A 21,996-nucleotide genomic window follows, 5' to 3' on the forward strand; every position below is an offset into this window, starting at 1 on the left:
GCCAAGTGCCTTCCCAGCTAACAGAGATTTTCCAGACACCATTGGTCATCCTCCAGTGAAGGTACCTGATTGCTGATGTGTTACCTTGGACACTTTATGGCCTTAAGACTGTAACTGTGTAACCAAATAAACCCCCTTTTATAAAAGCCAATCCATCTCTGGTGTTTTGCATTCCGGCAGCATTAGCAAACTAGAACATCATATCATGCATTGTGCTTTCAATATCAAGTCCAAGAATTTTTACCTAGCTCTAGATACTAAAAATGTTCTTCTATGTCATTTCTGAAAGTTGTATAGTTTTATATTTTACATTTATATCTGAGATTTCATGCATATATATGTATTTTCTAATTTCCCATGTGATTTCTCCGTTGACTTTGTTGTTTATGTTTTTAGTTTCTACTTATTTGCAAATTTTCCCATTTTCCTTCTGTTATTGATTTATAACTTCATTCTACTGTAGTAAGAGAAGACACTTTGTGTGATTTCAATATTTCATACTTATGGAGACTTTTTTTGTTAGGTATTCATTATATTTTCTATTGCTTTGATGAAATTTTCTACCTTTCATTTAAGTGTGTTTGTAATTGCTTGTTAAAGCAGTTGTGTGGTGGAAGCAACCCAAGTGTCCATCAATTGATGGATGAATAAACAAAAAAATGTGGTATTTACATGTGATAGACTACTATTCAGCCATAAATAGGAATGCAGTCCTGATACATGTGACAACATGGATGAACCTTGAAGACATCATGTTGAGTGAAATAAGCCAGACACAAAAGTACAGATCTTGTATGATCTCACTGATAAGAAATAATTTGTATAAGTCAACTCATAGAGTTAGAATCTAGAATGTTAGTTACCAGAGGCTGGGTAGAGAATGGGGAGTTAATGCTTAATTGGTACAAAATTTCTATTTAGGTTGCTTGCAAAGTTTTGGAAATGGGTGGTGGTGATGGTTGCACATAATTGTGAGTGTAATTAACAGCACTGCATTATATATGTGTATGTGGTTAAAATAGGAAATTCTAGGTTGTGGATATGTTGTTAGAATAAAAATTAAAAGATAAAACATAGGACTGTATAACACAGTAAACACTATTTTAAACCATGGACTTTAGTTAATAGTATAAGTATAGAAATGTTCCTACATGAATTATAACAAATGTAACACACTAATACAAAATGTTAATAGTAAGGTATTATAAGGGGAAAAATACACCTAATGTAAACTATGGAATATATAGTTAGTAGTTCAATTTTAATAATCTTTCATTTATTGTAACAATAGGGGATTAATGGAAATGCTGTAATATTTACATGATTTTTCTGTGAAATGACTTCTCTACTTACAAAAAATTAAATTAAAAAATCTGTTATGGGTGTGGTCTGCCCTGGGGCACAATTCCCTGCCATCTGTAGTCCTGTAAAACCTAGAGAACAAGTTATTTGCTTCCGATACACAATGGAGGGACAGGCATAGGATAACCATTCCCATTCCCATATGGAAAAATTGGAAGGAAAACAGGGGTCATGGAACCCAAACAGTTCCAAAACCTAGGAAGACATACTCTTTTTTTTTTTTTACTGCAATTTTATTGAGTTATAGTCACATATCATACAATCATCCAAAGTCTACAGTTATTCACTGTATCATCATGTAGTTGTGCGTTTATCACCACAATCAACTTTTGAACATTTTCATTACTACAAAAAAATAAAAATAAAAATAAAGAATAAAAATTAAAATAAAAGTAAAAAAGAACACCCAAAACATCCCATATCCCTCATTCTGCCCCTCCCCCATTATCATTTAATTTTTGCCCCCATTTCTACAGTCCATACACTGGATAAAGTGAGTGTGAGCCACAAGGTTTTCACAGTCACATGGGCACACCTATAAGCTATATAATTATACAATCATCTTCAAGAATCAAGGATACTGGATTGCAGTTCAACATTCTCAGGTTTTTCCTTCTAGCTATTCCAATACACTAAAAAACTAAAAAGAGATCTCTACATAATGCATAAGAATAACCTCCAGAATGATCTCACAACTCCATTTAAGCTCTCTCAGCCACTGAAACTTTATTTTGTTTAATTTCTCTTACCACTTTTGGTCAAGAAGACTTTCTCAATCCCATAGAGCTGGGTTCAGACTCTTCCCTGGGAGTCATGTCTCATGTAGGAGGAAGTGCAGTGAGTCCACCTGTCAAGTTGGCTTGGAGAGAGAGACCACATCTGAACAACAAAAGAGGTTCTCTGGTGGTGACTCTTAGGCACAATTATAAGTAGGCTTAGCCTCTCCTTTGTAGTAATGAACTTCATAAGGGCAAGCCCCAAGATCAAGGACTCAACTTTCTAAATTGGTAGTCCCCAATGCTTGCGAGAATATCAGGAATTCCCCAGGTGGGTAAGTTTAATATTTCCACATTTTTTCCCCAGTCCCTCAAGGGGGCTTTGCAAATACTTTTCTTATTTTCTTTTCTATGCTCTTCCCAAAGTACTCAGGGAAGGACGTGCTTTATTAGATTTCAATGTCTGAGAGACATTTATGGAATAACATTTTTGTCCTCTGGGACAATGGAGGGATTTTCCAAGTGTCTGCACATGCTCTCCCCAAACACTGGGGTGGAAGCTCCATCCTCTCCAAACATTGGGATGGTGGCCAGGCTCTCTGCAAGTGCCCGGGCACAGACACCATCCACTCAAGAGTGTTGAAGTGGAAGCCAGATTCTCCACAATCCCCGGGGCATGGGCTCCACACTCTCAGAGCACTGGAATGACAGCACTTTTCCTGAACAACAGGGTAGAAAGCTAGTCCTCTCTAAGGGCTGGGGCAGACTCATGCTTTCCATAATCGTGGGTCAGCCCACTCTCTTAGCCTGAGAAGATATCTCTGGTCCAGACCTCAGTATCTGTCGTTCTGCCTTTGAAGTAATTTTTCCTTTAATTTATCCCTCTCTATCCCTTTTAGTCCAGGCTGGTAGTGGTTTCATTCACACAAATTATGCAAAAACCTTGTCAGTTTTGTACGTAATACAAAGGGGTCCAAAACATCAGACCAAAGAAGGATCTTTCCATAGATCCTTCTTGGATAACTGCATTTCCAATCCTGACTTCCATGGAAATGGCTAACTGGTTCCATATTCAGTAAAACCCTCACTAGGAGCACTATTCTCTGGGGACTTGCTTTCCTGAATCTCAAAACTTTCCAATCAATTTCTGGTTTCTTAGTGCCCAGGAGTTCAGTTCTCAGCTTATTCCTTTCATCTCACATTTTACTAGAAACTGCAAGGAAAAGTCAGGCCACACTTTCCACATTTAGTTTGGAAATCTCCTCAGTTAAATATCCAAGCTGGTGACTTTCAAATTCTGTCTTCCATCTGACATCAGTACTCAATTTTGCCAAGTTCTCTGCCACTTTAAAACAATTGCCTTTCCTCCAGTTTGCAATGACACATTCATCTTTTCTGTCTCAGGCCTCATCAGAAGAACCTTTAGCATCTGTAATTCTACCAAAAGTCTCTTCAAAGCAAATTAGGTCTTTCCTATCCAGCACGTCACAATTCTTCTAGCCTCTACCCATTACCCAATTCCAAAGCTCTTTCCACATTTTTGGTATTTGTAATAGCAGAACCCCTCTCCTGTTCCCAAAATCTGGTTTAGTTTCCTAGGCTGCTCAAGCAAATACCATGAAATGGGCCAGCTTAAACAATGGAAATTTATTTTTCATGGCTTTGAGGCTGGGAAAATATTCAAATCAAGGTATCACCAACACAATGTTTTCTCCCCAATGACTGTGGAGTTCTGTGCTGGTTGCCGTGATCCTTGGTTCTTCTGTCACATGGCAAGGCACATGGCAGTGTCTCCAGGTCTCTCCCTTCTCTTTCCAGCTCCATTTCAGCTTCTTGCTCCCTGTGGCTTTTCCTTCTCTGTGTCTGAATTTCATTCTCTTACAAAAGACTTCCATAATAGGATTAAGTCCTGTCGTAGCCCATGAGGGTTTTGCCAGTCCAGAGGCTAAAGAAGACACTGGGCATTTTCTGATACATGAAACTTTATTCAGGGCTTACTTACAGGGGGTGTGGTGTAGAGATCATAAACGGCTCTCTCTTGCCGGGTGGGTGCAGCATTCAGCAGCCAGGCAAACTGCACAGTTAAAGAGGCTGACTGAGCCAGTTATAAGGGTTTGAGACAATGACATCCCTAAGGGTATAAGCATGGGAACAGGGTCTTGTGGCATGGTGGTGGGGGTGGTGGTGATCGGCTATGTTGTGCAGGAAGGAAAGGAGGATTATAGGGTGTGGGGTGTATCACAAGAGTGATAACATTTTAGGGAGTTCAGGAAGGAAGTAAACTATAGATTAACACTTGACACCAGGGGGTCTGGCTTCTATAGGTACAGAGCCCAATGACACATTCATGCTCTACTGGTTTACGAAGATGATAGATTAAACATTAGCTGCCCAGGTCACACAGACTGCTGTGTGCCAAGGTCCACAGACCTGTTTTGCTCAGGCCAGGAGCTCCTACAAGACCCTTCCTGATTGAGGCAGATCACAGCTTAACTTAAGTAACCTCATCAAATGGTCCTACTTAGAATGGGTTCACACCTACAGGAATGGGTTCAATTCAAGAACGTGTTTTTCTGGGGTACATACAGCTCCAAACCAACACAGTGTCCCCCAGTTTCCTTGGGCTCTGTTCACTTTTCTTTATTTTTTCTTCTTTCTGCTCCTCAGATGGGATCATTTCAATTGTCTTATCTTCAAATTCCTTGATTCTTTCTTCTGCCAGCTCCAATTCTTCTAGAGAGCTTTTTATTTCTTTTACTGTGGTCTTCGGCCCTCTTTTGTTCTTTTTCATAATTTCCATCTCTCTATTGATATTCATTTTGTGTTCACTTATTATTTTCCTGATTTCCTTTGGTGCTTTGTCTGTGTTTTCCTTGTGCTCTTTGAGCATATATAAGACCATTTTTTAAAAATCTTTGACTGTTATGTCCCCAGTCTGGTCCTCCTCATTGATGATTTCTGATGCTGTAAACTTCTCCTTTGCCTGAACCATCACTATTTCTTTGTATGTTTTTAATTCTTTTGTTAATACCTGGACATTTTGATATTTTAGTGTGTTATTGCTGGAAATTATACTCTGAGGCTTCTGTTCCTTAAGTTGTTATCCAGCTAGTGTTACGATAGCTTTTCTTGAATGCCTGGAACTAACAAAAAAAATGAAAGAAGGAAAAAAAGAAAACCTTTTCCAGTCTTTGCAGACTGACCTGTGCAAGGGCTCTCCTTCAGGGTAGATCCATACAATGAGTTTGGAAAATAGCTCCAGGCCAAAGTGTGAGGGCCTCCCTGATCCTTTCAGTGTATGCATCTTGTCTTGGGCACGCACAGTGTGGCGCTAGGTACTACCCTATTTACATGGACAGGAACTTTTCCTCATGGTCCCAGGCACTGCATTGTATGTCCTACAGCCAGCATTCCCTTGACCTGGACAGCACAACTTGCTGTAGGAGTACACAACCTTCTACATGCAGGGCAAGTTATGGTAAAGCAATCCCTCAGGCTACCACCAGACAGATTGGGCGAGACATAGATTTTCCCAGAATGTGCATGAGGGTTACTCTGCTTCTTCCAGAACGTAGACCAAGGACCTGCACTTGGAACATGGGCAGGTTTGGCACCAATCTAGTGAGGGACAGGGAGAGGGGCCAGCCTGGGTGCCACAATGTCCCACCATTTTTAAGAGGCCTTTTTCTTCATTTTGCTCTCATCCCATTACTGAAATCTTTTAAACTGCTTTCTGGAGCTTTTAGAAAGATGTTTCTCCCAGTTCTTGCAGGTTTTCCAAGCTTCTGTGAGGGTACAAAGCCCTGAAGCATCTTAGTTCTCCATTTTGTTTGGGGCAGACCACAGTACTCTCTTGAAAGCAAGAAAGTGAATTAACTAATTCACAATAAAACTTCAGTGTATGTATCTTAGTGGAAGTTGGATGCAGTCCCAGGGAAAAGGTGATCTCAGACTCAGAGAGCCAGAAGAATTTGCTGAAACTTTTGGATTTAGGGTCATGCAGATACCAGGAGGAAGTGTACATGAGAACTGCTTCAGCAGAGATCAATATCTGGTCTGAGAACCATGAATAGCAAGTCTTCCTCCTCTCTTCCCCTCTGCCTATCCCCTGTAAAACTTGTAACTTCTGTGTCGGTTTGGCTATATTATGTCCCCCAGAAAAAGCCATGTTCTTTGATGCAGTCTTGCAAGGGCAGATGTATTAGTGTTGATTAGGTTGGAAACTTTGGATTAGGTTGTTTCCATGGAGATGTGACCCACCCAACTGTGAGTGATACCTTTTGGTTAGGGTGTGACCTCTGATTGAATGTTCCATGGAGGTGTGGCCCCACCCATTCAGCATGGGCCTTGATTAGTTCACTAGAGCCCTATGAAAGCTCAGATAGAAGGAGCTCATAGCTAGCTGCAGCTGAGAGACACATTTTGAAGATGGCCCTTGAAAGCTGATGCTTTGGAGAACACCATTTTGAAATACAACCTGGGAGCAAGTAGATGCCAGCCACGTGCCTTCCCAGCTAACAGAGGTTTTCTGGATACCAATGGCCTTTCTCCAGTGAAGGTACCCTATTGTTGATGCCTTACCTTGGACACTTACTGGCCTTAAGACTGTAACTTTGCAAACAAATAAATCCCCTTTATAAAAGCCAATCCATTTCTGGTATTTTGCAAAACAACAGCATTAGCAAACCAGAACAACTTCACAAGCCTTCCAACACCCTAACATCAAACCTTTATCTGCCACTATTATAGCAAGCTTCACACCTTTACTACTTAGGCAAAAAAATTAAAAAAAAGATCCTGCGGCCAGAACAAGGTTAAATTATATCATCACTTGGAACTGTGCCCACTGCAAAATAACTTATAAATTCCTTTCTCTGACCACAACATCCTTAAATGTGACTTCAAGTTCATGGAACTTCAATCTTTACACCTTTTCCCAACTTCAGCTCTTCCTAGATTCAGGGCTCTCCAATCTAACCTGAATTCCATCCCTTAATCCCCGAACTAAATTTATTAAGTTTCTACTGTATGCTAATAAGTTCTAGACCAGTTGTTATCAAGAACTGGCTGAAAACTGGAAACACTCAGGGAGCTTTTAAAAATACTGTGCCTGGGATTCATCCAGATATTCCAATTTAATTGGTTCATGGTTCAGCCTGGGCATCAGAGTTTTTAAAGTTCTCCAGGTTATTCTAATCCACAGCCAAGGTTGTTGACCATTGTAGGTACTGGAGTTACAGCAATGAACAAGACAAATAAAGCAGAGCTATTTTCTAACAAGCTCAAATTATATCCCTCTTCTTATTTACTTAAAAGCTTTCTCAATTCTCTTGCCAGTTTGCCCTTCTACTATACTTGCTTTTCCAGGTCCTGGTCCTAGATGAAACCACCTAACCATTGTTGCTACTCAAGCATCCAGGTGTCCTGGCACGGCTAAGTTAAGGATACAAAACTACTGATTAGCTCCATTACAAATTTATGAGTCCCATTCTCAGTTTGACTCTCAACTTTGGCAAATGTTTACTGATCCCTTGCCAGTTTCCTTTCTTATTTCTGATAGCAGGTATTTCAAATCTTTATATCTTTCTTAAGCCCTCTATCAAGATCCCTCTTACACTCAGCTGATGACCTAAACTCTAATTTCAAAAAGAAAATAATGGTCATCGTAGCAAATTCCCTCAGTGCTCCTCCTTTCCATGTTAACATTATATACCATCTCTCTCCCTTGTGGCTCTAACATCTATGGCCAGATCCTTTCCTACTCTCCACAATTGTGTTCAAGTGTCTGTTCATCAAATCTGCCTAGAAACAGCCTATTACCTGTCTTTCCTTTCTTTCACTGACGTATATCTTTTTTTTTCCATTTTTTATTGCAATATATTCACATATCATACAATAATCCAAAGTGTACAATCAATTGTTCATGTCATCATATAGTTGTGCATTCATCACCACAATCAATGTTTGAACATTTTCATTGCTCCAAATAAAATTAAAATAAGAATAAAAATTAAAGTAAAAAAGAACACCCAAATATCCCATCCCACATACCCCTCCATTATCATTTGTCCCCATTTTTCTATTCATCTGCCCATACACTGAATAAAGGGAGTATGAGCCACAAGGTTTTCACAATCATATGGGCACACCATGTGAGCTATATAATTATACAATCTTCTTCAAGAATCAAGGCTACTGGGTTGCAGTTCAACAGTTTCAGGTATTTCCTTCTAACTACTCCAATACACTAAACACTTAAAAGGGATCTGTATATACCACATAAGAATAACCTCCAGAATGACCTCTTGACTCCATTTGAAATCTATCAGCCACTGAAACTTTATTTGTTTTATTTCTCTTCCTCCCTTTTGTCAATAAGGCTTTCTTAATCCCATGATGCTATGTCCAGACTCTTCCCTGGGAGTCATGTCCCATGTAGGGGGAAGAAAAGTGAGTTTACCTGCCGAGTTGGCTTCAGAAAGAGACCACATCTGAGCAACAAAAGAGGCTCTCTGGGAGTGACTCTTAGGCACAATTTTAAGTAGGCTTAGCCTCTTCCTTGTAGTAACAAGCTTCATAATGGCAAGCCCCAAGATTGAGGGCTCGGCCTTTTAAATTGGTAGTTCCTGATGCTTGTGAGAATATCAGGAATTCCCCAGGTGGGGAGGTTTTTATTTCCACATTTTCCCCCAGATAGACATATATCTTAAAAGAATTCTCTATACTTGAATCATCCACTGCTCCATTCATTCCTCCATAATTGCAATGTGACTTCCACCACTATTACTCTACTGTAGTGCTTCCCAAACTTTTCCATGTTATTACACCAGAGAAAACTATACTATTTATTTGGCATCTTGAGGATATCTTGAGGTCACTCTAGCCACTTCTGGGTACACCAGGAAGAGAATGGGCTTTTTCTTCAGCTTACCTGCAATCATTCGAGGCTCCCCAGCTTGTGTTTGCCCACCAGCTAGGAAGCTCTGCTCCACTAAATCTGCTTTGGCAAAGAATACCAGTAACCACATTGACAAATGCAATGTCTGCTTCTCTGTCCTCATCTGTTCTATAGCAGAAGATATTGATCATAAATATTTGTTATTTTAAAGACTATAATTTAGTCAAGATAACATGGAATTGGAGGCCAGGAAAATGCAAAGATAACAAGAGCAGCTTATTCTCTTTTCACTGTCTCCTTGATTACAGACCAGTTGTTTTAGATAACTTTCCCACCAGCAGAGTATGACTGGGAATCCATGATCACATTTTGTGGCCAGAGAAGGTCCTTTGCTATAGTCTTAATTGGCTATGCTACTGGAAAAGAGTGAAGCTCAAAAATCACTTTGTATATTAATTTACCAATAGAAATGATTTCACAAATTAATTCTAAGCAGTTAAAATTCTGAGCACAGATTATGTGTATAGTTATGCAAGCCATTCAGGGAGTTTTTACATTACCAATCTTCAGATGATTTTTGTTGTGTGTGATTTAAATTGGGATTGTCTAGGGCAAACATGGCTTCTTTTTCAACTGATTGACCTTTATCTTAAAGGTTTGATCTGCCAATAGAACATTTCTCCTCAAAATAAGAGGAGATGAAATGTTAACAACTTGATTATATTTAAGCTATACAGTAGTTGGTGTGGTGGGAGAGGGCTCGGACGAGCGATTAGCTAACTTAAATTCTGAGGTCATTGGTCTACTCAGTTTGTATTATCCCAATTCTCAACTTTGCTGGAATTGTTGCTCAGGAAATGTAAGAAAGAGCACATCTCACTAGGGGTGTGGTAGTTTGGAACTGCATATACCCCAGAAAAACATGTTCTTAAACTTAATACATTCTTGTGGTTGTGATCCCATTGTAAGTAGAAACTTCTGATGATGTTACTTCAGTTAAACTGTAGCCCAGCTCAATCAGGATGGGACTTAATCCTATTACTGGCACCCTTTGTAAGTGAAATAAAATTCAGACAGACAGAGAGAAAGCCACAGGAAGCAAGAAGCTGAAATTCAATGGGATCCAGAAGAGAAGGGAGTGGCTTCCATGTGCATTGCCATTTGACGGAGAGGTCCAGGACCAAGGATCACCAGCAGCCAGCCCCAGAACACCAGTCTTTTGGGAAGAAAGCATTGCTTTGATGACACCTTGATTTTGACTTTATCTTAGCCTCAAAACCATGAACTGATACATTTCTATTCTCTAAGCCAACCCATTGCATGATATTTGCTTGAGCAGCCAAGGAATGAAAACAAGGGGAAAGGATAGCATTCTTTCCTAGCATCAGGTACTGCTTTTTCAGTTCACACCAGGGACAAAATGTAAACCATGATGGCAAATTTGTGTCCTTCAAATTCAGTGCCTCAGAAACACTTTATCATAAACCCATTTATTATGGGCCCCCAAAATTCTATAAGGAGTTGTGCTGGTTATTCTTCATTGGCCCTTCCAGAGCCATTCTCCACCCTTCTTGGCCTTGTTCTGTCCTCTTGGAGACTAAGCCTCTACCAATTGCACCATCTTGGCTTCCTAGCCCTTCTGCTTCTGGTTAGGTTCAGTCAGCGGGAGGTACCAGCAGGAAATCTGAGGATATGAGGAGTGAGAGATCAGAATATTTGTCCTATCACGTTGCTGCTCTGAGTGGCTATGTTCCTCCATCTGAGGCCACGACTCCCACCTGGCAGTGCCTTTCCCACAGTTCCAGCTCTCACCTTGCTCTGGAAACATCTTTCCCTCCTCTTGCCCTGACAAGCAAGAGGCCTGCCCATTGAGTTCCCACTGTCCCTGGGTGCTTCACCCTATCTTTTTGTTTTTCACTTTTTTAAAAACCAGCTGTATTGAGATATAATTCACATACCATATGTGCCAGTTTGAATGTATTGTGTCCCCAAATGCCATTATCTTTGATGTAGTCTTGTGGGGCAGACGTTTTGGTGCTGATTAGATTTGCTTGGAATGTGCCCCACCCAGCTGTGGGTGATGACTCTAATTGGATAATTTCCATGGAGGCATGGCTCCACCCATTCAGGGTGGGACTTGATCAGTGGAGCCATATAAATGAACTGACTCAAAGAGAAGGAACACAGTGCAGCTGTGAGTGATGTTTTGAAGAGGAGCTACAGCCAAGAGAGACACTTGAAGAAAGCACAGGAGCTGCAGATGAGAGACATTTTGCAGATGGCCATTGAAAGCAGACTCTTGCTCCAGAGAAGCTGAGAGAGGACAAATATCCCAAGTGCAACTAAGAGTGACATTTTTGAGGAACTGCAGCCTAGAGAGGAACGTCCTGGGAGAAAGCCATTTTGAAACTAGAACACCATATATTCACTCCTTTCAAGTTTACAGCTTAGTGGGTTTTAGTGTGTTCAGACTTGTGCAACAATCACCACAGTCAATTTTAGAACACTTTCATCACACCCAAAAAGAAATCCTGTTCCTATTAGCAGTCACTTCCCATTTCCCCTAACCACCTCCCCAACCCTAGGCAACCGCTAATCTACTTTTAGTTTTTATAGATTTCCTATGCTGGACATTTCACACAAATGGAATCATACAATATACAGTCTTTTGTGATTGGCTTCTTTCACTTAAGTATAATGTTTCCAAAGTTCATCCATATCATAGCTTATATCAGTACTTCATTCCTTTTTTTTGGCATTTAAAAATATTTTAATTGTATGTTTTTTTATTAAACAGCTTTATTGAAACATAATTCACATACCATGCAATTCAACCATTTAAAGTGCATAATTTTGGTATATTCACAGATAAGTGCAGCCATCATCACAGCCAATTTTACAACATTTGTATCATCTCAAAAAAAAAAAAAAAAAAAAAAAGCCCTGTATCCTTTGGCTATCACCCCTTTGTATACTATTTCCTCTCCCCACCTCCTCTCCCAGTAGGAAGCAATCACTAATCTATTTTCTGTGTATAGATTTCCCTATACTGGACTTTCATATGAATTAAATGTTCACTATTTCTTGTCATATCTTTGTACTGGCTTCTTTCAACTATACCTTTTTAAACAGTCCCTTTATTAAACTCTTTCAAGTTAAACCTCTTGAATATGCCATTTTTTTCTATCAGACTACACGTGCATCCATAGGTATATGCCTATGGTTCAACATTTCAGTGGATATAATCACTATTATTCTATTTTTTTTCTTTTCTATTTATTTAGTTATCTACAATTTAAATTATCTAGCATATTTCAAAGGGTGATCTCCTTGAGATGGAGGGGCAGTGGGAAGCTAGAAACTAGCCTGTTAGCACCGTTAGACACAGTTAAAGAGGTCCTAACTAGATGGCTATGTCATCTAAGCATTGGCTTGAAAATCTCTGAAACAAATAATTAAGTTTTAATTTACTTCTGGGTGAAATATGATCACATTATGATAAATGATGTCATGCAATTCTCTTGTGCTTATCTTATTTTCCCAAATATCAAGAGCTCTTTGAAATCAGGGACATACACTATGCCTTTATCTCCCGTATGTAGCTCAAAACAATGCTTTGTACACTAGGTATCTGATAAATGTTTATGGGATAGATGAATTTAACATGGGTGAAGAGAAAAGTACAATTAATCAAATGTATTTATTGAGTGGCAACAGATTGCTAAGTGGAGAAACCTAGAACACATACTCTAAAAATAAGGTAAATTCTTCCCTTCAAATTTAATCAAAAGAAAAGTAAATGTAATGAATGAAACCAGACCAGAGGGAAAAGAAGGGTTAAAAGAAGGACCAGATTAATTTATGAGAACCAGCCTGAAAAAGGCAAGGATAGGAAAGAATTAAGAATATCTGGTTCGGATCACGGAGGAATATAATATGAAGAGATTAAATTGGAAACATTGAATTTTAAAGCACAAAAGGAAGTAAGAACTGCTTTACAAATAGTTATAGGCAATTACTTTCTTCTGAATCTTTAAATATTTGATAGTAGATTCTGAATGCAGACTAAGGAGTCATCAAAACTTAACTTCAGAGGGTGTTGTAAGAACGTAACAAATGGATTGTATATCATGGATGATTGTATGGTGTGTGAATGTATTTCAATAAAACTGAATTTAATAAAAAAAAGAATGTAACAAATGAATTAATGGCATATGAAAAGTACTCTGGATTCTTTTCAGTAACAACATTAATATAAATGCAAGGTGTTATTTCATGTTAAATATAGAGATTGTATGTATGACATATACTTTGATGACTACTGTCTGAAAATCCATACCTAAGATTAAGAGAGTTGAAGAAGCTGAGAAATCAAAGGTTTTAGTTTGTTATCACTCATCTTTGAAGTCTCTTTATATACGATAACATCCTAACCATATTTAAGCAGTAGGATGTGGTAAAGATAATTGAGATTATACTCATAATTGAGTATACTCATAATACTAATTATACTCTTATAATAATTATACTCATAATACTCATAATATCCTTGATTGGATAGTTTCATATAGAAAGCACAGTAGTGTACAATTATTACCTCCACTTAATTATAGAAAAGGGTTAGAAAAACAGGTAGACTTTGTACCTTTCTCAGTAGACATTTCAGTTTGAGCTAAGAGCTGAAAAGTCAGGTCTATAAAGTTAGCAACTCTGCCAACAACATCATCCTCCTTCACATTTTAAATTAGAAAAAAAATGTCTTTTAATTTGCAATTCACGTTCCACTCCCTTTTAAGAAAGACAAGTTGGAGTAAGGTGATATAATCCTATACAGTGCCCTAATAAACTGTGTGTAGGAGGGTGTATGTGTGCATTCTAACTGGACTAGAACCATGTAATTGCAAGCAGAGAGGGAGCCAGTGAAGTAAATGAGGGTCGCCTGTGAGGCTAGAGGCAGCCCAGATATTCCCCACTTCTCCATATTCTTGTTCTCCCTCAGGCTTTCATTTGCTAGTTTCCAAACCAGATAACTTCTTGAAGTGTATATTCAAGGATTTAAAAATTAGACAGTAAACAGCACCATTCAGTTTCAGAATTTCAGTACACTACAATTGCACACATATTGAAACATAGTCATCAGAGATAGGTCTGTTCTTAAGAAGAGTGAGAAGCATTATAAAATTTTCATTTAGGAGTTCTACCTACTCTGGTGGGAAAGGGATGCAATTATATATATATATATATATGTATGTGTATATATATATATATATATAAAACAGCTTTTTTATATTTAATATAACAAGTTTATTGAGCTATAACTCAAAAGCCATCCAATTTACCTGTTTAAAAGTGTACAGTTGAATGATTTCTAGTATATTCACAGACTAGTGCAACTATCATCATAATCAATTTTGGAACATGTTCATCACCCAAAAAGAAATGCTATACCCAATAGCACTCACTCATTTCCATCCAGTCCAAATTGTATTTTATAAATTTATTCCATTAGTGCTTTAGCACCCCTTATGATACTCCAGAAAACCAACTCACTTGGCCCACTGCTGAACCCAGCTCTGCCTCAGCCCACTCCAACAGGATTCTGTCCCACCATGCTACCCAATTCCTTCTGGCTAATGTCAACAAAGACCTCTGTGTCACCAAACCCAATGGACATTTTTCAGCCTTCATTGTCCTTGCTCTCTCAGAAGCATTTGACATAGATGGACACCCCATCTTTCTCAAAGAGTCTTTTTCTTAGTTTTCATGTGTTTTAGATTTCCTGGCTGTTGAAGAAAATATCATGCAATGGGTAGGGTTAAACAATAGCAATTTATTGGTTCATGGTTTTGAGGCTAGGAGAAGTCCAAATGAAGGCATCATCAAGGTGATGCTTTCTTCCCAAAGACTGGCATTCTGGAAATGGCTGCTGTTGATCCTTGGTTCTGGGCTTCTGTCACATGGTAATGCCCATGGCAGCCTCTCCTGGCCTCTCCCTTCTCTTCCAAGTTCTGATGATGTTCAGCTTCTGGCTGCTGCCTCTGGCTTTCTCTCTTTGTGTCTGAATTTCATTCTGCTTATGAAGGGTTCCAGTAACAGGATTAAAACCCATCCTGGTTGAGTTGAACCACACTTTAAATGAAGTAACCTCATCAGAAGGTCCTACTTAGAATGGGTTCACACCCACAGGAACAGATTACGTTTAAGAACATGTTTTTCTGGGGTACATAGTTCCAAACCACCACACCATGAACCATGTTCTCATGGTTTTCTTACTCCCTCTCTAGTGATATATTCTCAACCTCATCTGCAGTTATCAACTCCTTCATCTAACTATAATGTTGCACTCCCTCTTGGACTTCTCTTTTCATTCTATACTCTCTTTCCAGGCCATCTCATCTTTTCCTATGACTTCCATTATTATCCATATGCTCAGTATTCTCAAATTTCTAGTCCTTGCCTCTTTTCTGACTTCCATACCAACATATCTGATGTCTGAGCCATTAATACATCTCACATCTGAAACTCATCATGTTTAAAGCACAACTCAACATCTTCCTCCACAAATCTTCTCTTATCACAGCATTCCCTGTTGTGGTAAAGGGTACCACTACCCACCCAATGGCTGAAGAAAAAAAAAATGCAGATGTCACCTTTTGCTCCATCCCTACATCCAACGAATCTGTGCATTCTGTCCATCACACTTTGAATCTGTTCCACTTCCTCCATTCCCATCACCACTCTCCTAACTCCAATCACTGCCAATCTTCACTTGATCTGCCCCATCCTCAAGTCCAGAAGTAACAGAGACAATAATGTTAATAAAATGTGGCACATAGTAGCCTTTGCTTGCTTTTCTAATACCCAGAACACTTTTATGTAATATAGAACATTTGTATATGTAGTATACTAGATACCAATCATAAAGAAGATAGGCTAGTGGTTTTAATTAATAGAAAAATATTATACTAAACTGCTCCCAAATTAAGAATTAGACTACAAGATATCAAAGAGACTAAGTTCTATATCCACACATGCACACACACACACACATTTTTTGGCACACCATGGAGCCACTATTATGATTTTGAGGAAAGAGCACATGATATAGTGCTAAATAAAAAAAAATCAGATTAAGAATTATATGTATGGTATTGTTAAAATGATCTCTAATAGACACCTAAGGAAATCACATACTAAAATGTTAATCGTGTTTATATGTTTTCTCCATTTTCTGATTATTCTTTAATATGACTATATTACTTTATCACATTTTTAATAAACATTAAAATGAAAATGTTTCAAAAACCAAAAATGAAGGAATATTGCCAAATCAGAAGAGTTATATCAAGAAAGTGCAATTGAAGACATGGTGGTCAAAAGCATAAACTTCGGGGTGAGAAGAGTTTTTTATGTGCCTAACTATGCCCCTTACTTGAACATGATCTTAGGTAAACAACTTAAACAACTTAAAATCTCCTATCTGTAGTTTCCTCAGATACTGAGGACATTGAGAGGTTGATGGAAGTAGTAAATTAAATAATATAGCTACAACAATTTGCATAGTCCTTTGTATATACTATGTACTCAACAAGTGGTCAATATTTGCTCTTTGGATGGGCCTGGTACACAGAATATCTGAAAACCAAAATTCAGAGGTTGAGCTCTGCAGACTTAGTCTCTAAGTTGTTATTGTCTTTCCAACTAGACAGTAAGCTCCCTGGTAGTATCACAGTCTTCTAAGTTCAAGTATTGCTTTTGTTGTTTTTAATTACAAAAGTATTGAGACTCATTGGAATATAGTCCAAGAATACAATGATAGGGAGAAAACAGTCTCTCCCTCACACTTTGTTCCTATAACTCATTGCTAAGAGGTAATACATAACTTGGTTATGGATTTTGGGGAGAGTGGTATTTGTTTCACAAAAATGGTATTATTATATATACTTCTTTTAAAAAAAAATTGCTGCTTCTATTTTTCACTAAACCTGGGCATTTTTCTAAGTCAGAGCCTATGGATTTATTTTATTCTTTTTTTATTTGCCACATAGTATCCCATAACATCAAGTAACTTCATAATTGGTTTGTTTTTTAAGGTTGTTCATCTGTTCATTCATTTATTTTTTCACTCACTCAATAATTACATGACAGGCACTAAGCCATGTGGTCCAGCCACTATGCTGGATCTTGGATAAATTAAAGCAGCAATAAAAATCCTCATGCAAAATTAAAAAAAAAATAAACAGAAAACTTTTGCTAAGACTTTAGAAGGTGTACATGGTGATTCTTAGATAAACTACTGTGGCACATGGTGGGAACTCAATAAACAATTGTTGGTTGAGTGAATGACTTAGGTAAATTCAGAGCAGGAGTTATTATAAGAAGAGATAAGTACTGTAGATACATACTGTTTGCCTACATTAATCAGTATGTTTTATCAACCAAAAGAAATATCTGTAGAACATGATTTATAGAATGTACTGGTTTAGGAACAAATCTTTTGAAATGAACTTACCTGTCAGCCCTTTCTCTTAGCATCATTATTTTTGGAAGGTGATGAATCATGGACTTAGTAAACTTTGATACATTATAAGAAAAAAAGGTACAATCAAAAAGAAAGAAATCACCTCCTTCTGTGAGATGGGTAAGTTGCTATTTTTCAAAGCAGAAATTAAGACGAATAATTTGTTTTCTCATGTTGACAATTTACTTTAGAATGGGAAAACTTCATGCAATTCAGTCATACTTATACTATTATATTTACTTGGGGGATATTTAAGTGTTGTAATAAAGTGACCTAATTATTTATTTCACAATATTTAAAGAGGCACAATAGTAACCACAAATTCAAAACTACCCATTTAAAAGCCTCCTCTAAAGGCAGAGGCTTCCTTATGATAGAAGGACTTGCATCATGCAACAATGCAGAAAGGACTGCAGGCCATGTTTTGAGTCTTTTTTAATTTTATCCGTGTACATAGGCCAAAAAAGCCTGCATCATCATATTTTGAGTAGTGTAGAAAATTTTATATATACATACTGCCATAAGGTCCAAATATTTGGGTCATGAAGCAGGGAGTAGCCTGTGGCTACACATTTGAATCTAGTCCCTCTGTTTTACCAATGGACACCCCTGCTTCAGCATTAGATCTGCAGTTGTCCATAAAACCTGCTGGTTTGAATTTCCATTTGCTTTGACTGCATCCTAGCAAACCAATCCATTTGCTATTGCCGTCTGGGCAAAATGCCTGGGCTTTGTAAAACTGAAAACCAGCTACTTACTGAAAAGGAAAAAATAAACCCAACAAAAATAAATTTCAATTGTTGGCATTCTCCTCTGGGTTCTTATCTTTCTATAGCTTTAAATGAGTGTATTTTTCACAACAATGTTGTTGAGTCTTGGCTTAATTTCAGGAGCATTTTCATTTGAGGGAAGCTTCTGTATTGTGACAACATCCTACAGTTGTCTGTTCCGGCTGTCTTGTATGTTTTTTTAACAGCGTGTTTAATAAAAATTGTTTACCAACATTATATCCATACCAAGCACCTAAGAAATCCCTCTGATTATTTTGTTGATTAGTATGTAAGCACCCCTAAACCAGTGCAAATTCTAAGCATAATTACCTTGTCAGGAAGCAAAAATTAACATAGAACATTTTTTTGTCAATGAAATTCAATAAGTACTTGGCCAAATCTCCTCTGATTGGTCATCCTAGTTAGAATCTCTGAGGCCACCACCATCATTTACTTTGAAAAACTGCCGAGCAGGTGTATATGAATAGCAACTCCAACAAAATGTAGAGCTCTGACCAATTTTAAGACGGCAACACTCCTTCTAAAAACATTAACTACGGCCGCCTTGTGCCTCAAAGGCTGCGGAAAAGCGCAGTGTTCAGCTGAGCAGGGAACCACTCTTTCACTGTTTATTTTGGTTACGGTTTCTTTTCCTAAATGAGAAGCAAATCAATTAACAGGACAAATGACACAGTGGTAAGTCACCGAAGGGAAAGTATTATTAGCTTCATTAGCTTGGAGCTCCCTCCCAGCTCACACTTTTACAGTTGCCACCGAGCGGACTGATGACTAAGCCTGCCAGGCAACGGTGTCAGGTTTGGAACCCACTTCTTTGGCGAAGGCCCGGGCAACACCCTTTAAATAAACACCGGTGCCCCCAAACCCACTCATTTCAGTCAGGAAGCAGTTCCTGAATCAGGCGTGGTGCGGAGGTGGCGGAATCCCTTTCCGGCCCTACCCTTGAAACTTGCGGGGAGTGCACCCCAAGAACTTTCCCAGATTGATCAGTGTCGCCGCTCCGGGAGGTCCGCTGCGGGGCCTTTCCGCTCGGAGCCACTCCGTCCTGCCTGCCAAGCCCCTCCTTCCCTGCACCTTGAAAGGCTGGGAAAGGGGAGGGTCGGCTGGGGATTTCTTCTTAAGCAGTCGCACCGGTTTTTCTAGCTCCGCTCTGTGCCGGGAGAGCCACGGCAGAAGGAGAGGTCGCTGCCACCACTTCGGCGCCGTCACCCGGCCGGGGTGAGTCACTGTTTGGAAATGGAGTGGGCGGGCGAGAGTGTGAGAGAATGAATGATGTCAGAAGCGCGCGAGGCGCAGGCCGCGCGCGGCGGGCGGGGAAAGCGGGCTGCGGGGCCGCGGTAAACACCCAGCGCCGCGCCGCGGACCGAGCGGGGCGGGAAGACCCCGCCCTCGGCGCGCACGGAGCCGCCCTCGGCCGCCGCAAGCCCGGCGGGTGCAGCGGCGCCGCCGAGTGCGGCCTCGGGGGTGGCGGCCGCGGGAGGGACCCGGAGAGGTGCTTCGCCTCGCGGGGCCGCGGCGCGAGCGGGCGTAGACCACGAGCAAACTTTCTGGCGGCTGCGGCCCGAAGGTGCCGGCGGCTGGAGCTGGCCGCGGCGGCTGCGGCAGCGGGCTCCGTCGTCCCTCAGTAGATCCCCTGCCCGGGAGCAAGTGCCTTCAGCGGGGAGTGTCTGGAGCCACAGCTGAGAGCGGGTAAGGTGCTCCCGGAGAGGCTGGAGGAGGATGGGCTATGGAGCGGGGCGTGCTGAGAAGCGAGAGGAGGGGAAGAAGGTGGATTAAGAAACGGGGACGTGGCTCTAATGCTGCCTCCACCCCCCACCCCTAGGGCATCCTTCCTTGGATTTTGTTTGATAGAGGAGGGATGTGTGGCTTACTATCATTGCCCTGAGCATTCCACTCGTTTATTTGCAACCGTTTCGGGTAACTTGGTCCTGGTGTTGAAGGGATATGGGTTAACCTTAGCTTGTCCAAAGCCACTCAGGAGGTCAGGGCTGAAGTTCAGGTGGTGGAGGAGGGACTGTCGTTTTCTTTCTTGAGAGGCACTTATTGATGATGTGTGAACAGAAATAGCACAGTTTGGGGCTGCCCACCACGAAACCTTTCAACATTTGGCGCTCCAGAGCAGCTCCCCTTAAGGAACTTGGTTTTCTTAGCGCAAAAATGTGAGAATGAGTGGACCTCGGTCAGGATCCGCGGAATATGGATAATCGTTAATAACCTGCGGTTACATCTTGAAAGAACTCAAATACCATGTCCTGTAAACTTTTTTTAAGTTTGTTAATCTTAGCCATATTTCCGTTTCAAGTCTTGCATGCTCAAATGTGACCTTAAAATTCTTTTGATGTGTATACTAAATTTTGAAGAGATTCAACTGTTCAGTGTCTGTGGGTTGAGCGTGGATTTTGAATCTATACTTAACTTTTCAAATCCTTGGTTTTTCTCCTAGTTTCATCTATAATCTGTAGATCCTCAGACACATTATTTAAACACTGAACAAGTAAAATGGGGATTATCACTACTTCAGCAGGGCACAAAGGAGACCTCAACAAATTGTTGCAGTTTATATGTAAATAATCTTAAATTATCAACTGGTTTAGAAAATATTCAACTATATCAATAAATTTCCTACTTTTAAACCTGGCAGGCTGGGTTTAGCATGGAAAGTTCATATTCGGGATATCTTTTGCAAATTCTGTGCTAAGTGATATCTTCAGGAAGTTAAACATTTCAGGATGGATACCTGAAAGGTTTTTGTGTCCCACCTTGTTTGGGGACTGCTACAGGGAATTGGAACTTGCCATTTACTGTTTAAACATCATAACAGTGGTTGAAAGTGGAAAAACTGGTATTTGGAGGAAGGATGAAGTGTGGAAGCCTCTCTAACCTTACCTTTACCTTTTTTTTAAGAAGCAGTGTTAAATTCTCCTTGGTGTGCTAATATTCTTACTTCACAATAATCCTCTGGTTGAAGTGTTTTTTTACTAGTTAATGTTTAATTGGGGTTCTTTGGTTTCATTTTTAAGTAAAGCTGGATGACTTGTGAACCTGGAGGGAAAACACTTTAGACACCTTTGATTTGCTGCTCTCTTTTTCTCAGTTTCTATTCTCATGGAACCTCACAAAAGCCATGAGAAATATTTGGAAGGATCTTAAGCATTTTCTCAAGAGTTATTGAAAACGTTTGGTCCTACCATATCTATAACAACAGTTTTTAGGGTCAAAGTCATAGGAGATGTTTTTTTCCCCCACAGTGTGGTGTAGAGAGATCATGGACATCATATCAGAATCAGGAAGACCTGAGGCTAATTAGGCTCGGTAACTTATTAGCTGTGTTACTTGGGAAGCAAATTACTTAAATTCTATTGGATTTTTCTGGAACCTTAAATAGAATATTTTAAAGCACCTGGACCATAGTATAGAAGAAAAATAGTAATATCTTATGTCTATTAAAACAGATAATGGGATAAAATGAGAACTTTTTTTTTTTTAAGAAATGATACTTCAAGGTGAGATGTTTGTTCCTCTTTTTCCTTTTTATTTTTTAAGGAACAATTACTGAAAATTCTAAATGGTTTCAGACTTGATTAGCCTACTTATCTTTATCTAATTATCTTATGAGAGAATTTGAACCCTCTATCCCGAAATACTATCAGAAATTTGTTCATTCGTTTGGTGAACATTTAGTGAGCAACTGCTATATACCAGCCACTGTAT

The 21,996-nt window shown here is 39.5% G+C and overlaps 1 protein-coding gene across 7 annotated transcripts in view; it reads left to right on the forward strand.

Annotated features, from left to right (window-relative positions):
* The first annotated feature begins 19,056 nt into the window (after nt 1-19,056).
* Nucleotides 19,057-21,996, forward strand: part of SGMS2 (sphingomyelin synthase 2) — a 95,676-nt gene continuing 92,736 nt past the window's right edge. For 6 of the 7 annotated variants that reach the window (XM_037830419.1, XM_037830414.1, XM_037830413.1 and 3 more), the window contains exon 1: nt 19,605-19,974. The gene's annotated coding sequence lies outside the window, so the exon portion shown is untranslated. Of the gene's footprint in view, nt 19,504-19,604; nt 19,975-21,996 lie in introns of those variants that run through there. The other variant, XM_037830417.1, reaches the window with a different exon arrangement.

This window comes from Choloepus didactylus, chromosome 3, assembly GCF_015220235.1.
Source record: "Choloepus didactylus isolate mChoDid1 chromosome 3, mChoDid1.pri, whole genome shotgun sequence".
Classification (NCBI taxonomy): Eukaryota; Metazoa; Chordata; class Mammalia; order Pilosa; family Megalonychidae; genus Choloepus; species Choloepus didactylus.